This window comes from Mesocricetus auratus, unplaced genomic scaffold (genome assembly GCF_017639785.1).
Source record: "Mesocricetus auratus isolate SY011 unplaced genomic scaffold, BCM_Maur_2.0 Super-Scaffold_100013, whole genome shotgun sequence".
Lineage (NCBI taxonomy): Eukaryota > Metazoa > Chordata > Mammalia > Rodentia > Cricetidae > Mesocricetus > Mesocricetus auratus.
Genome location: NW_024429196.1, coordinates 1,879,808 through 1,895,910, shown reverse-complemented (window position 1 = coordinate 1,895,910; position 16,103 = coordinate 1,879,808).

Sequence of the window (16,103 nt, the reverse complement as noted above, 5' to 3'; positions counted from 1 at the left end):
GCTTGAATCTAGTTTTGTCATGGAATATCTTGTTTTCTCCGTCTATAGTGATTGAGAGCTTTGCCGGGTATAGTAGTCTGGGCTGGCATCCGTGGTCTCTTAGTGTAGGTAGAATATCTATCCAGGACCTTCTGGCTTTCAGCGTTTCCATGGAGAAATCAGGTGTAATTCTGATAGGTCTGCCTTTATATGTTACTTGACCTTTTTCCTTAGCTGCTCTTAATATTCTTTCTTTATTCTGTATGTTTGGGGTCTTGATTATTATGTGGCGAGGGATTTTTTTTGTGGTCCACTCTATTTGGTGTTCTGTAGGCTTCTTGTACCTTCATTGGCATGTCTTTCTTAAGGTTGGGAAAGTTTTCTTCTATGATTTTGTTGAATATGCCTTCTGCCCCTTTGAGCTGGATTTCTTCTCCTTCTTCTATACCTATTATTCTTAGGTTTGGTCTTTTCATGGTGTCCCATAATTCCTGGATGTTTTGTGTTAAGGATTTGTTGGATTTAAGGTTTTCTTTGGTTGATAAATCCATTTCTCCTAATGTATCTTCAACACTTGAGATTCTCTCTTCCATCTCTTCTATTCTGTTGGTAATGCTTGTATTGGTAGTGCCTGACTGTTTGTCCAGCTTTTCTATTTTCTGCCTGTCTTCAGATTGTGTTTTTTTTAGTGTCTCTATTTCAGTTTTCAACCCTTGCAGCGTTTGCATTGCTTCTTGCAATTTTCTGTTTATCTGTTCGTCCGTTTGTTGCCTTTTATGAATTTTTTGGTTTGTTCTTTCTTCCATTTCTTGCATTTTTTGGTTTGCTTTTTGTTCCATTTCTTGGATTTTGTGCTTTGTTTCTTCTTCCATTTCCTGCCTTTTTTGGTTTGTTTCTTCCTCCATTTTTTTCATTTTTTGCTTTGTTTTTTCTACCATTTCTTGCATTTTTTGCTTTGTTTCTTCTTCCATTTCCTGCCTTATTTGGTATGTTTCTTCTTCTAATTCTTGCATTTTTTGCTTTGCTTTTTCTTCCATTTCTTGCATTTTTTGCTTCATTTCTTCTTCCATTTCGTGCCTTTTTTGGTTTGTTTTTTCTTCCAATTCTTGCATTTTTTGGTTTGTTTTTTCTTCCATTTCTTGCATTTTTTGGTTTGTTTTTTCTTCCATTTCTTTGAGGGATTTTCCAATATCCTCTTTTAGGGCCTCTATCATTTTCATGAAAGTGCTTTTAAGGTCGTTCTCTTCTGCTTCCTTCGCGTTGGAATATTGGGGTCTTGCTGGTGTGGAGTCTCTAGAATCTGGCGGTGTCATATTTGTTTTTCTGTTGCTGACTGTGTTTTTGTATTGTCTCTTTCCCATCTCTTCTTTTAGTGGGTGCAGAAAGAGCCCCTTCCTTGTCTGGGGACCAGAGTTCCCTTTTGGTGGGTGCTAGTAAGTCCAGTAATCTGGTGGTTCTTCTATGCCTTGTCCAAATGCTGGTCCGTGGGTAGAGAAGAAGAACAGGAATCTGGGGCGCTTAGCCTCCTACCTGGTCCCCTGGACCCTATGCTGGGTCCCGTTGTACCTGATCCGGAACAGCTACTCCCCTGGTCTCCCTGCCTCCTGTAGTTTCCTGGTCTCTTTGGTGGGAGAGAAGATCTGGAGTCTGGGGTGCTTGGCTCCGCCGGGATTGGGAGCTCCGTGCAGTTCCCAGGCGATCTGCAGCCTCTGGAACACAGGCCGGGAAGCTGGCCTGTTTACCTGATGATGCCAGAGGGACAGCTACTTCCCTGTACTCCCAGCCTCCTCTCCTTTCCTGGAATCGTTGGTGGGAGAGAAGATCTGGAGTCTGGGGTGCTTGGCTCCCGCCGGGATTGGGAGCTCTGTGCAGTTCCCAGGCGATCTGCAGGCTCTGGAACACAGGCCGGGAAGCTGGCCTGTTTACCTGATGCTCCTGCCGGGATTGGGAGCTCTGTGCAGTTCCCAGGCGATCTGCAGGCTCTGGAACACAGGCCGGGAAGCTGGCCTGTTTACCTGATCGACTCCATCTTCTTTCTCTCTGCATCTGTGTTTGGATTTCCCACCTGGCTCTATTCTGCTTGGCCATTGGCCAAATCAGCTTTATTCATCAACAACAAAAAAACCCAACAACTCATATTTGCAGCATGCAGTAGGATATCCTACATCAACTGGGGTCTTCAGGCTTACGTCATCAGGCAGTAAGCACCCTTACCCACTAACCCATGCCAACCCAAGTTTTCTTCCCAAGGTTTTCTTGATTATGTTTGAGAGGTTCTTGAATTATTTTTATAACTGTCTCAAAGGACCCCATCTGCTAATATCATCACATTGTGGATGATAACACCTGAAATTTAAAAAACACTTTTGGTGCATCATATCTTCGCTGAAAATTATGGGCAGCTATCTTATTTGTGTTTGATTTTTAGAGATAACTTTTCAAATTTAGATTATTTTTTCAGCTCATGTTAAGTGCTAAGTTTCTCCCCCCCCCATTCATCCCTCCCCCATTATTTTTCTGTTCTTTCTCTGCTCTTTGTGCATTTCTTCTCTATGGTTTTCCTCGGGAGTTTCTGGGCTCTAGTCCAGGCCAGGCTGAATAATGCTGACTTGGGAATTCCCTTCCCAGCCCATGTTAAGGATGCTGCATTGAGGTCCTTGGATTCGCAGGTGGCTTGCTTAATTTCTGGTCATTTGGCAGTGGCTCAGTTTTCCTGCTTTCTTAGCCTATGGCTTGCTTAGATCCTTGTGAGTTCAGGGGAAGCTCAGAGCTGTCCTTCCACACAGTGCACCCCCATATTTCGGGCCTCAAGTCTAACTCAGGTCAACCATGTGACATGGAGCATTATCTCATTGAACTCCTAAGGACCATCCCGGGTTCCCATCACCTGCAGCCATGTGGTTTGGCTCAGACTTCCTGTTTTGTCTCTTTCCTGTGGCTGTTATTCTCCTTTCTGAATCCCATCATTGTTTCTTTCTAATGGCTGATACAGTGTGGATGTGGTTTATGTGTTGAAGATCTCGGTGCCAGATGTGGAGTTATAGTAGCGAATTCACAAGATGGGGCCTCATGGCAGAAGGTGGTTAGGCCCTTGGAGGAAATTAATGTACTTCTTGAGGGACCCTGGTTAATTCCTCTAAGTGTGATAAAGAGAAAGTCCCCAAATCTCCCTGTCTCACTAACTAATCTCACAGTATCCCACCACCTGACCTGGGACTTTCAGTCTGCCAAACTGTGTGCTATTTGAACCTTTTTCTTTATACTACACCCCCAGATGTTTTGGTATAACGATAGAAAATGGACCAAAATAACTTCTATAATTTATTTACCATTGTTCTGTTTTTGAAAAAGAGAGGATACTTTGAAGGCTGAATTCTGAGCAAGAGTATTACTAGTAGGCTTTAAAAAATTCAACCCTTCGATATCCTATTATTTCTTCTGGTGATCTATAAACATATTATCCAGATACTTCAGCCTACATCATGTTGGCTAAAATGGAAATAGTGAAAAAAATGTATTCTTAGCAGGATGCTTTTGTAGTCTTTAAAAGCTAAAAAGTTTAGTTAGGATAAAGGGTAATGGATAAATTCCTCTGTGTTGAGGTACAAGTGGAGAAAGGGATAATTGCTGAAGCAATGAGGAGCACACAGGGCTGACCTCCGGCTGGACTTTGATGCCTCACACCCAGTGTGGCGAGTGTGTGGCAGCCCTGTGCTCAGTCACCTCCTCCTGGAGCTGAGGTGATTATAGAAATACATAAATGGTTCCACTGGAACCACTGACCATGAAGAAGCGTGATTCCCAGGATACTCTTAGAACAAGGAGAACATGCGATTTTTTTGGTTTTAAACTAGGAAGGATGGCCAATTTTGTTTATTCAGGGAACCATGAGAATGTTAGCAAGGATGGAGAATCAGGCACTGGCTTTCACAGGGTCTGAATTCACAACCTTACCTTTAGAAGCAAGCTTTGTTTGTGATTTAAAGAAATCGTTTTTTAGAGTACCCCAGAGCTATGGATGTTGTGCTTTCTTGCATGTTGCCATGAATCTCAGAAACTGACTTATCATGCTAAGAGTAGAGCCCACTCATTGAAAACGATGGGGCTACCCTCCCCCTTTTAAAAATCAAATCTGAAGAACCAGGTGACACATGCTACCTATCTGCTGGGAGTTTGCAGGTGAGGAGCCCAGACTTCGGAAAATAACAAGCAATACTGTAGCCTAGACCAGTGGGTGGGAGAGAGAGAGAGAGAGAGAGAGAGAGAGAGAGAGAGAGAGAGAGAGAGAGAGAGAAGACTGTGGCTGAGTTGTTGCAGAGACATCTGGAGTGAGGGTGGGAGTTGAGTGCAGACCACAGTGAGGCCATGATCAGGGAGGAGACCTGGAATAGGGAAGGAATCAGTGAGTTGCTGAAGATCCTGGACAAACAATTTCGTCATTGAAATTGTAGGAGTTGTTTGCAATAGGTGACATGGTTTTGATTGGAGATCACTTTGTGAAAGAGCATGGAGCACCACTTCCTCCCAAGGGCACATCTCCGGTGGCAACTGTGGGAACTTCTAGGGATCTGTGGCCCAGAGAGAGTTGCTAGGTAGAGAGTACATGGAGACAGGGTCTCGCTCACTCACAGCCTTGGAGTCGTTAACTGCACTTGGGTTTCTAGGCTACAGGATGCAGTTCTTCTGTGGAATTCCAGCTTTCCAAAGAGCAATTATCACTTAGAGCAGGAAATTTGCAAATGGAAGGAACTGGAAGTTGTTCCTACTGAAAGCAGCTTCTGCTGGTACCCTGACAGCTTTATCTCGCAACCCCTGTGTCTGTGAGCAGCAGTAATAGTCTGCCTGTGCTTGGCTTAACAATTAGCTTCTTGCTGAGAGGAAAGTTATTTATTATATATGCAGTTAGGGAATTGACTTCACAGTACCCACAGCAGAAGACTGGTTACTCTCTTAAGACATTTGTATCTTTCCTTTCTCCCCTTAATACTGCCTTGAACTGTCACACTTAGACCCCCCCCAGTGTGTGTGTGTGTGTGTGTGTGTGTGTGTGTGTGTATGTGTGTGCTCCAACGTCAAGTCATTTCTCAGGTGTCATCCATCTTATTTTTGAGACAGGGTCTCTCACTGACCTAGAGATGCCCAATAGTTTAGGCATAGTAGTAGGCCATTGAGTCTCAGGGATCCGGCTGTCTCTACTTCCTTGACACCATCATACCTGCAATTTTTTTGGTGGAGGGCATAGGTTCTGGAGATTGAATTCTGGTCCCAATCCTTGCATGACAAATTCTTTAAAAAAATCTTCCCAGTCCAAATAATGTGTTTTTTCATTTGCTCAGACTGTGAAATGAAGTACAAAAGCAGAGACTTCCGGTGTTTTCTGTGAGACAGTCTGGGTGCCACCATCAGTAGTTTTTCCTGTTTCTTCAGAAACTGTCTGACTGTGGCCAGCTGGTTTGAAGATAGGCTTGTTTGGTTTTCACATCTTTATTAACTATTTTTATATACCTATGGCAATTACCTGATGGTAACAATTTAGAAGCAGAAGGTTTAATTTTGACTTACTGATTCAGAGCTTTCAGTCCATCTTGTCAACAAGAGTGTGCAGAACAGAGAGATTCTACCAAGAGACAGAAAAGTACTGCAGGAAGGGGCCAGGACAAGGTATCACAGCTTCAGTAACCTAGGTTCTCTATCCAGGCCACACTACCTAATTTTCAGTATCTCGAAATAATACTATCATTATTAATCAAGGGTTAACTCATTGATTAAGTATGAACAGAAAGATTTAAGTATCACAGACACACCCAGCTCCTAATGTCCTGGGCATTTCTCTGTCCAATCAATGTGATAGTACTAAGTGTCACAATGCCTTAGAACTTTTAGGTTTCAAGTAAGAAAACAGAGAGGCCGTGTCTGCTCAATCCCTGTTTTACTAGAATTCAGGGCATCTTTAGAACAAGAAAAACCGGATAGACAGATGAAAGTGGCTGTCAGCCAATCAAGTGCTGCATGTTCATGTATGCTGTTAAGTATGCCTGAAGCACTGTGAATCTTACCAGAGTGTCGGACAATAGTCCTGTCCTTTGAAAAGTCTTGTTGGGATGATGAATCTTGACTGGCAGCCTGACTTGATTTGGAATCACTACAGAAGCAAACCTCTGGGCACGTCTGTGAGAGAGTTTCTAGAATAAGGTAATTGAGAAGACCCATTCTAAATGTGGGCAGCATCATTCCAGGCCTGGGATTCTGGATTAAACACAAAGGAGAGAGCAGTTGATTGCCAACAGTTATTGATGTCTGCTTCCTGAGTGTGTATGCAATGCAACAGCTGCCTCAGGCTCATGTATCCATGACTTTCCTACCATGCTGAGCTGGGTTCTGGAACTGTGAGCCAAGTTAATCCTTCCTTCCTTAAGCTGTTGTTGTTAGGACTTTACATGGCATCAAGAAAAGTAAAGAATGTAACATATGTCTAGGAACTTTGGAAAAACATCTCAGGTAGTTTGTGTCAAATATGGCGAAATCATCATCTTTGTGGAACAGTTACCACAGCAAAGCAAGCACAAGAAGGGAGCTTCCATCCCCTTGCCTTTGTACTCAGGGCAGGAAAAAGTATACATGTATGAGTGGGGTACCCTTTGCTCTACCTGTACCAAACCAGGACAGACTCAAAGCTGCCAGATTCTAAGTGGAACACAACGCTTTGACATAAGGCCACTGGTCAAGATTTCTCTGGAGAAGTGGGATTTGAATTTAATCTTTAAAAAATTATTTTAAAAACAAAGTGTTCATTAACAATGATGAATTTTTGAATGACTATATATATTTAAAAATTAAATTCTTTTAAATCCCTGGCGTGTTACTCTGAGATTCAGGGACAATAAGTCAGCATCCCCAGGGATTCCAAGTATTTTCAAAAATAATAAGTGTATTAAACATATGCCAAATAGTCTTCACACTCTATTATTTGAATAATTAAGACCCTTGTTCAAGGAATAAAATACATTGCACTTAGTAATACGTAAAAAGAATCACAGCTCACAGGAATATTCAAACAATGGAAAGGATAATTTAAAATCCAAGTCTCTTAGTACAGCAACAACTCTTCATGAAACCAATCTGAATTTGATTCTTGAAGTAACCATATAATGCAATGATGAAGGAATTGTAGGATTTAGACAGTCGTGGCAGGGAGCCTCTGAAGCATGGGAGGGTATAGGAACATAAGCTATCCTTTCCTACTTCCTATGACCTGTGTGGTCTTTCCTTGTTATGGGAAGGGCATCAAGACCTAGGCACACTTTGGCTGATGTCTATGTGGGGGGGGTGGTTGCAAGGGCAAAGGGTGGATGTGAGGGGATGAGGAGATGAGTGGGATCAGAATGTATAATAGGAATTTCACAAAGACTCAATAAAAGTAAAAAATAATTAGTTGCCATGGTCATGGTATCTCTTCACAACAATAGAACCCTGACTAAAATGCTACCTTTTCAAGGTAAAATCAGAAAGAGTTGCACCATTCTTTTCCCCCTATTCCCTTGATGAGCTTTGTAGGGTGTCCAGCCTCCTGCCTCCCCTGTATCCCTTTACTATGTTTCCCAGCCTTATTATTTCTTCTAAAAATATTTTTAGGGAATATATTGTATATTGAGCATACCCCCTTCCATTCCCAATCCACCCCTCTTTGCTCTCCTGGACATTGTCATCTGTCTACTTTCATGTCGTGCATGCGTGCGTGCGTGCGTGCGTGCGTGCATGTGTGTGTGTGTGTGTGTGTGTGTGTTAGGAACAATAAATGAAAGAAAACATGATTTTAGTCTTTTTGAGACTGGCTCGATGTGTTTAATATTGTTTCCAGTTGCCTCCATTTGTCCACAAAGAACACAACTTCATTCTTCTGACAACCAAATACTGTATGAATACAGAGACACATGACTTCTCAAGGTGATGAGAATACATGATAGCTGAGTACTTAAGGCATTTACACCATTCCCTATGAGTCTTAGGAATCATTACAGAAGACCGGGCTGAAAGAATATAAGAGCCAGAAGTTAGGGAGAAAGGCTGGACAATGCTGTAATTTGGACATGACACAGTCAGTGTAGTCATGACCTCGTAGCAATGACAGCTGCCTGCAATTGGACTGCACAAGACTGGGCCTGTCAACAGCTAATCATGGATCAGGAAGGGGTTCCCAAAGCCTTACCCTTTCCCTGCTAAACTATTAATGGATTCTGAGGGAGAAGCAGCCATTGCCTTCATTCAAGAATCCACTTATAAGCCCATCAGACTCCAATGGATGGTTCCAAGCCTGGTTAAACTCAGTGTGTCACAGCATCAAACAAAAAGGCATGAAGGTGAGACAGGACTGGCATAGAGGAGTGGAGGCATGAAAATCATGTGGGGATGCTAAGAAGTAGGAGTGGCAGTAGTCAGAATGCACTATACACACCTATAAAATTGTCAAAGAATGAATTGCATAAAGCAGTAAAAATTCCACTGTGTATGTTTGCCACATTTTCCTTATCCATTCCTCTGTTGTTGGACACCTAGGCTGGCCCCATGACTTAGCCACTGTGAATAGTGTTTTCAAAATGTGTATATGCATGTACCTCTGATACAGTGAGTTTGATCCTTTCAGCTAACTAGCCAGGAGTGGGAGAGCTGGGTTGCATGGAAGATCCACTGTTAGTTTTTGAGACAAGTTCACAGTGGCTAGACTAGTTTATCCTACCATCAGCTGTGCGTAAGAGTTCTATTACCAACATCCATTGTTTGTTTTGTAAGTATTTCAGAGGTATCTCACTGAGTCCTCCTGAAAGCTGTCTTCCCCTGATGTTTTCTCATGTTACAGAGTGGTTCCATCATCCTTAACTTTTCCCTTCTGGTATCTTCTAATTGTTGACACCAAAATGTTAGAATTATGCAAATAAGAACTAACTTTTAATGGTCAACTGACTATTTGGCCACTATCTTTTCTCATAGAGGAACATATATCATGTGGCCTGACCACATTCTTTTTGTCTTGTCTTCTCATATTGTCACACTATGTGTGTGAAATGTGGTGGTTTGAATCTCAGTGACCCTCACAGGCTCAGATATTTGAATACTTGGTGCCCAGTTGGTGGAATTGTTTGGAAAGGATTAGGAGGTGTGGCCTTGTTGAAGGAAAAGCTCATGCTACCCCTGCCCCCCACACTGCAGATAAGGATGTAAGCTCTCAGCTACTACTCCAGAACTTGCCTTCCTTCCTGTTGCCATGCTGACCACAATCATGGCCATGGCCTTACCTTTTGAAACTGTAAGCCTCCTGTCTTAGTTAGGGTCTATATGGTTGTGAAGAGACACCATGATCATGGCAACTCTTAAAAAGGAAAACATTTAATTGTGATGACTCACTTACAGTTCAGAGGTTTAGTCCATTATCATCATGGCTGGGCATAGTGGTATGCAGGAGACATGGTGCTGGAGAGAGAACTGTTACATGCAGTAACAGGAAGTATTCATGCAACAGGAAGTTGACTGATGCACTGGGTGTGACTTGGACATATATGAGACCTCAAAGCCTACCCCCACAGTGACATACTTCCTCTAACAAGGTCATCCCTACTCCAACTAAGCCACATGTCCTAATAGTGCCACTCCTAATCCAATTACATTAAAACTGCCACACACCCCCAAAGACTATTTCTTGTATAAGTAGCCTTGCTAATGATATCTGAGCACAGCTATAGGAAGATAACTAAGACACTAATCTTGGACATGGCCCAAGAATGACAGAGAACTTTGTCCTTGTCAGTAAGTCCAGGGGTTGGCATTAAAAGAAGGTAAGAAGGATGTCCCAGGGCTTACTAAGTTACTAGTTTCTGTGTGATTTCCTTTGTTTTTTGCTGTTTCTTCCACCCTTACAATCATTTTGTAAATTAGATCAGTCTATTGCATTCCATGTTCAAAATCCAGTGTTCCTAGGTTTCTGGACCACTGTTCTGGCTCCCTGGTGTTCTAGTCTCCTGGTTGTCTTTCCCTATAGCATACTCAAGGGTCACCATCAGATTCTATCATTTTGTTTGCCAAATTTAGCAACAGTTACATTTTTTTCCTTTTATCTTAGGCCAGTGGCATAGGCTAGTAATCCTAACTGGGAGACCAGGGTAGAGGGTTGTTATTTCAAAACCAGACTAGGAGGCTTAGTGGGATACTGTCTCAAATAAAAAGTGAAAACGGGGCTGGGAAAGCAAAATGCAGCATATTATGTGTGTATTCAAAACATGATAGTTATTCATATTGATGAGTATCATATGGCAATATCTCACATTCAGGCAGTGTGTAATTAAACTTTGTGCCAACTCAAGGATTTATAGTAGTTTTGTGCTGGGAACCCTGAAGCTCCCTATCTATCTATATTCAAATATATAAATATGTAACAAATTGATGTAAGTAGTGGGCACCCCACTGGACCATGAAATACTTGAATTTAGTGTTTCAGCACCCAGTATCCAGGCTCTGTCCACATTTCTTCTTCTGCCCTCCCAGCCCCCACTCACCTCTGATCTCCTTCTTAATGTAGGTTGATTTGCATTTTCTGTTTTCCTGAGTGTTGTCATCTACCTGTTGTATAAGTTTTGAGTATATCTACTCAAATTGTTTGCCTGTCTTAATTGGATTCTTTTGTTCCTATCACATTGCCTGAGTTCCTTATGTATTCTGGATATTGGTTCCTTGTTATGTTAATAGTCTACATATTTCTCTCTGTATATATTCTGTAGATTGTTCTGTCTGCTGTTTCCTTTCTGTGTGAAAACCTTATTTAATCCCATTTGCCTATTTTTGCTGTGTTAATCTATGCACTGGCAGTCTTTTCCAAAAAGCTGTTGGCCACATCAAGTCTTGGCATATTTCTTCCATACAGGCACCATTAGAAATGTAACAAAGGCTTCATACAGGGTTTACATGTGAGCTCTGGGACCAAAAGTAGTTCTCTTCTCTCTTCCTTTCCTTTTTTCTTTCCTCACCTCCTTCCTTCCTTCCTTCCTTCCTTCCTTCCTTCCTTCCTTCCTTCCTTCTGTCCTTCCTCCTGCAGTCTTTTATAGTCTTCTTACTACATAGAAACACAGGTTCCCTTTTCAACTCAGGTCCAGACTCTTAAATCTAACTTAGTTTTGGGTTAGCATGACATTTTAATAAGACAAAATCTTAGTACCACCCTGTGCCTGGAGGCTAGATAGTTCAGTCAATAAACTGACTTCCTTGAAAGCATGAGGTCCACGAGGACCTGGGTTCAAACCCTATGTCCACATCAAAAGCTGAGCCTGATGGTGGGTGCCAGCAATGCCAGGGCTGGATGACAGGGACAAGAGAAGATGACTGGGCTTCCTTACCAGTCAGCCTGTCCCAATTTGCATCCCTCAGTCTCAGAGAGAATAAGATCTTCAGACACCAGTGGTCTCAGGAGACAGCCCGGCCAGTTTCTCTAATTGCAGCACCCCCAAGGGGCACGTGTATGATTGTTCCTTGGCAGAATCTGAACTTGAACTGCTCACAATGTGTGGAGTCCAATTCTAACGGAGTCTGAGTCCAGTCTACACCTTGGTATTGGCTGCCCCATCTTTCTGTGAACGGCAACTCTGCTGCATGGGAGCTGTCCTCATCTCTGTTCCAGTGGATGGCTGACTCTGAACCCTAAGTTTCAGCCTTTTCCACTCAGACCTAATTGGCCTGGCTTGTCTCTTCTGAGTTGCTGAAAAATGAACAATAAACTCATTTGGAGACTACACTGAGATTCTTTTTTTCTCCCTTTTTATTTTTTGCTGTTTTGGGTGTGTGTGGCATGTGTGTGTTCATATGTATACACATTTTAGAGGTTTGACATTTGGTGTCTTCTTACATAAGGTCCTACACATCTTGGGGTGAGAGTTGTGGGATATTTGTTCACACTGACAGTCCAAGTCTGCCAATAAAGTTTACCTTGAATCAGAGGGCAGTGTCAGCGATTGGCTGACTAGAATAAGCCAAAGAGAGTTTGGATGACTCAGGATACATATAGAGAGACACAGGAAGTAGTAGGGAGGGGCTTAGAAAGATTCACAGACCTTGGATAGGAGATGGAGATTGAAGGTCATTGGTTGCTTTGTTTTACCACCACTTCTCTGATCAATCAGGTTTTTACCCCAATATATGACTAATTAGATCTTCAGTGGGACAGAGTCTTTCATTGAATCTGGACCTCACAAATCTGGCTAGACCAGAGACCCGGACTCTTAGCTCAGAAGTCAGTTAGCAAAAAACTGGAAATGTGTAATCAGCTTCTAGCTCTTCCTAGTCAACAGTGTCTTGGGTTTCTGTTGCTGTGATAAAGCACTACCATCCAAAGGAACTTGGGGAGAGAGGATTTGGCTTACATGTCCTGACTACACTCTATCACAGGTCAGTCAGGGCAGAAACTGAAGACAGGACTCTGGAGGGAGGAACTGAAGCAGAGGCCATGGAGGAATGCTGTTTACTGGTTTGTTCCTCCTAACTTGCTCAATTTGTTTTCTTATAAATCCCAGGACCACCTGTCCAGTGATGGCACTGTCCACAGTGAGATGCCCTCCCACATTAATTAGTAACTTAAAAAATGCCCTCCGGGCTTGCCTACATGCCAGCAATAAGTGCTGAAATACTTATTTTTTGCAAGGGTGCTGGGAATCAGATATCATGTTTGCATTAAAGCCATTTCTCCATGGAGCCACCTTCAGCCCTTACACTCCCTTTTGGGACAGCATCAGTCTCACAGTGAAAGTGACGAAGGAATGTGAATAAGGGAGACTCTAAGAAATGACAAGTCTAAGAAGGAAAGAATGCAAAGGCATGTTGATGAATGCCCACAAGTCAGGTGCTCAGATGGGACCATCAAATAGTGGGCACTCAGTTAATGATACTGTAGTCTCTCTAGAGAGAAGAATGAGTGTGGGAAAAGAATAGTCATGTTAATTAATTGCTCAGGAGCTCAAGTATCCAAAAGGCATTTTTTATGAGAGAAGTTACATTCTTTCCATATTCCTCCAGGCCATGCCCAAATTACCTCTTTCAAAATCCTACAAGATTCAAACCAGATCCCACAGTACCACACACAATCAACTCTTCAGCTTCCATTACTCTTATCTCTAAGGCATTGGCAACATCTGTTGCTGTGGCAATATGTGCCAATAATCCTGACAGATGGGAGCAGATCATGTGACTAGGTCTGAATCTGACCTGCTTTGGGATATGGACCTTCAGACCCTGAAAGACAGCTCAGGGCATACAGAGTCCTAATCCTATGCATTAAATCACTGCCATCTCCAACCAAGACAACTGAGTAACTGACCTCCAGAGGTAAAGGGAATGAGTTTGTAAATGCTGGGGCTAGGGGAGGTGAACTCTGTAGACATATTGTTGTAGCTCCTGTTGCTTTTAACACTGCAGTTCTTTTATCTCCAAAGTAGCAATAAAAAAAAGTGTTATAGGGAATAGGATTTAAATAAAACCCAAATAGCTCTTTCTTGGAAAATTTGTTATGGTGTATAATTTTTACCTAGCTTTGGATAGCTCTTTTTCTGCAGTGGAACTTATCTAACAAGCAAATATCATTAGTACAACTTTATGTGCACCCTCCCACATACACCCCCGCTCACACAAGTGAGTCTGCACACAGATTCCTATGTGGATGCAAACACGATTTAAAAAAATTCCTAGATCAATCACTGTCCAAACAGAAGCACATTTAAACTTTCTTAATTCAAAGGGTATTTCTGCTGGTTTAGAAAGGCCTTTCATCTGACATGTTTAGAATGTTAAGACTTTTCTCAGCTTTTGTTAGAAATTTCCCTGTTGAGAGGGACAATAAAATTTCAGACTTCTTGTTCTGATTCAAAGTTCAGGTATGTATCATGCTGTCTCTAATGAGTATCACTTAATAGAGCCATGCAGGTTTCTCTTTAGGTACCCCCAAAGCTCCAGAGTCAAGGCTCTTAGCTCATAAGTCAGTTAGCAAAAAACTGGAAATGTGTAATCAGCTTCTAGCTCTTCCTAGTCAACAGTGTCTTGGGGTTCTGTTGCTGTGATACAGCACTACCATCCAAGGGAACTTGGGGAGAGAGGGTTTGGCTTACATGTTCTGATTACACTCTATCATAGGTCAGTCAGGGCAGAAACTGAAGACAGGACTCTGGAGGGAGGAACTGAAGCAGAGGCCATGGAGGAATGCTGTTTACTGGTTTGTTCCTCCTAACTTGCTCAATTTGTTTTCTTATAAACCCCAGGACCACCTGTCCAGTGATGGCACTGTCCACAGTGAGATGCCCTCCCACATTAATTAGTAACTTAAAAAATGCCCTCCGGGCTTGCCTACATGCCAGTCCAAAGGGCATTTTCTCAAACGAGGATCCCCCTTCTCCAATAACTTCAGCTCGTGTCAAGCTGACCAAGAAATTAACTCAGACGGGTAATAAAGAAAACACCAGTCAGAAGCCATAGCTATGTCCCTGCCCTTGGCATGAGCCTGTGAGATAATAGTTATTAAAATGTACTTTGATCAACTGACATTAGGAACTTGTGCATACTTTCATATGGTTCTTATTTCACAGTATTAAAGTCATAGGCAAAAAACCCCATGGTTCTTTTTTTTAAAGAAAAGAAAACTTAGAATTTCTTGTCTCAGTGATGGGTTAGAAAGTAAAAAAGTATATATCAGAAAATACAAAGTTGAGTCAACTTATTATGGGGAAAAGGGATTCATAGACACCCCCCCCCTCTCTGTGTGTGTGTGTGTGTCTTTGCAAATGCCCCTGCATGCATATGTGGGTGCTGGAATACGTGTGGTGGGCAGAGGTTAACCTTTGGTGTCAGTCCTCAGGAGTCAACTACCTTATTTTTTCAGACAAGCTTCCTCACTGAGACCTAGGGCACACAAATTAGACTGGGCTGGGTGACCAGCGAGTTCCAGGAGTCTGTTATCCCTGCCTCTCCAAAGCTGGGATTGTGAATATGTGCCACTACACCTGCTATTCTGTTCATTTTTGTTACTGTTCTAAAATACTCTGACAAAAAGTAATTTAGGGGACAAAGGGATTTATTTCATCTCATAATTATTCCGTATCACAGCCTATAATTATGTGGAAGTCAAGGGCAGGAACTTCAAACAGCTGGCCACATCCCATGGATAGCCAAGAACAGAAACATGCAGGTCGGCTTGCTTGCTCCTCTCTTACAGAGTCCCAGATCCCCTTTCTAGAGAATGGCAATGTCTGAAGTGGCCTGGGAATTCCCTTGCCAGTTAACAGACAAGACAATCCCTCACAGAATGCACTCCAGCCAGCCTTTAGCTAGATAATTCCTCAATTAAGATTCTTCCCAAGTGATTGTAGCTTGTGTCAAGTTGACAGTTAAAACTTAACCTCATAGCTGCCTTTGTAACATGAGTTCTGGGCTCTAAACTCTGGTTCTCATTCTTTAAAAGCAAGTGCTTTGCTGACTGAACTATCATTCTAGCCAGCCCATTTTCCTGCCTTGATGGTGATCTTATGAAAACGTCAAAACTTTAGTTCAACAGTTTCTAGTAAAGGAAGAAAATTCTATGGAATATGGAAACACTGTTAGCACCCCATCCTAAATTTTTTGGGAAAGAACAAAGAAGGCAGAGTTTACTGAAGTAAGCCCTGCATATATATCATAACAGAAGTGAAAATATTGTGAATAAAAACCAATAAATAAGCCTAGGTATTTGTGATTTTTAGGCTTAGGATTTTTACTATGAAGACTGTTTCCTTGTAGTTTTTTTCCTCTCAAATAACTCAATAGCTTCTAATTTTATCTTCTCCTTTGTTGATGTTAAGTTTAAAAACCATATTTGAAGGCATTTTTTTCTCTACTCCCCAATGCCATGAAAGAGATTCTTTCCTCTTTTCTAGTTCTTTTCTCTTTTCTAGTTCTCCTTGACAACAATAATATGGGAGCAGGAGCAGGTGACTATTATACTTTAATATTGTGTATGTAATGGCAGAAATTATTGTTAAACCTTGCATGCTATGGCCACATTAGCCACACTTAAAATTCACTCTTGTGTCTTTTACAGTAGTTCATTCTACCTTTTCTCTGTGTTAGTA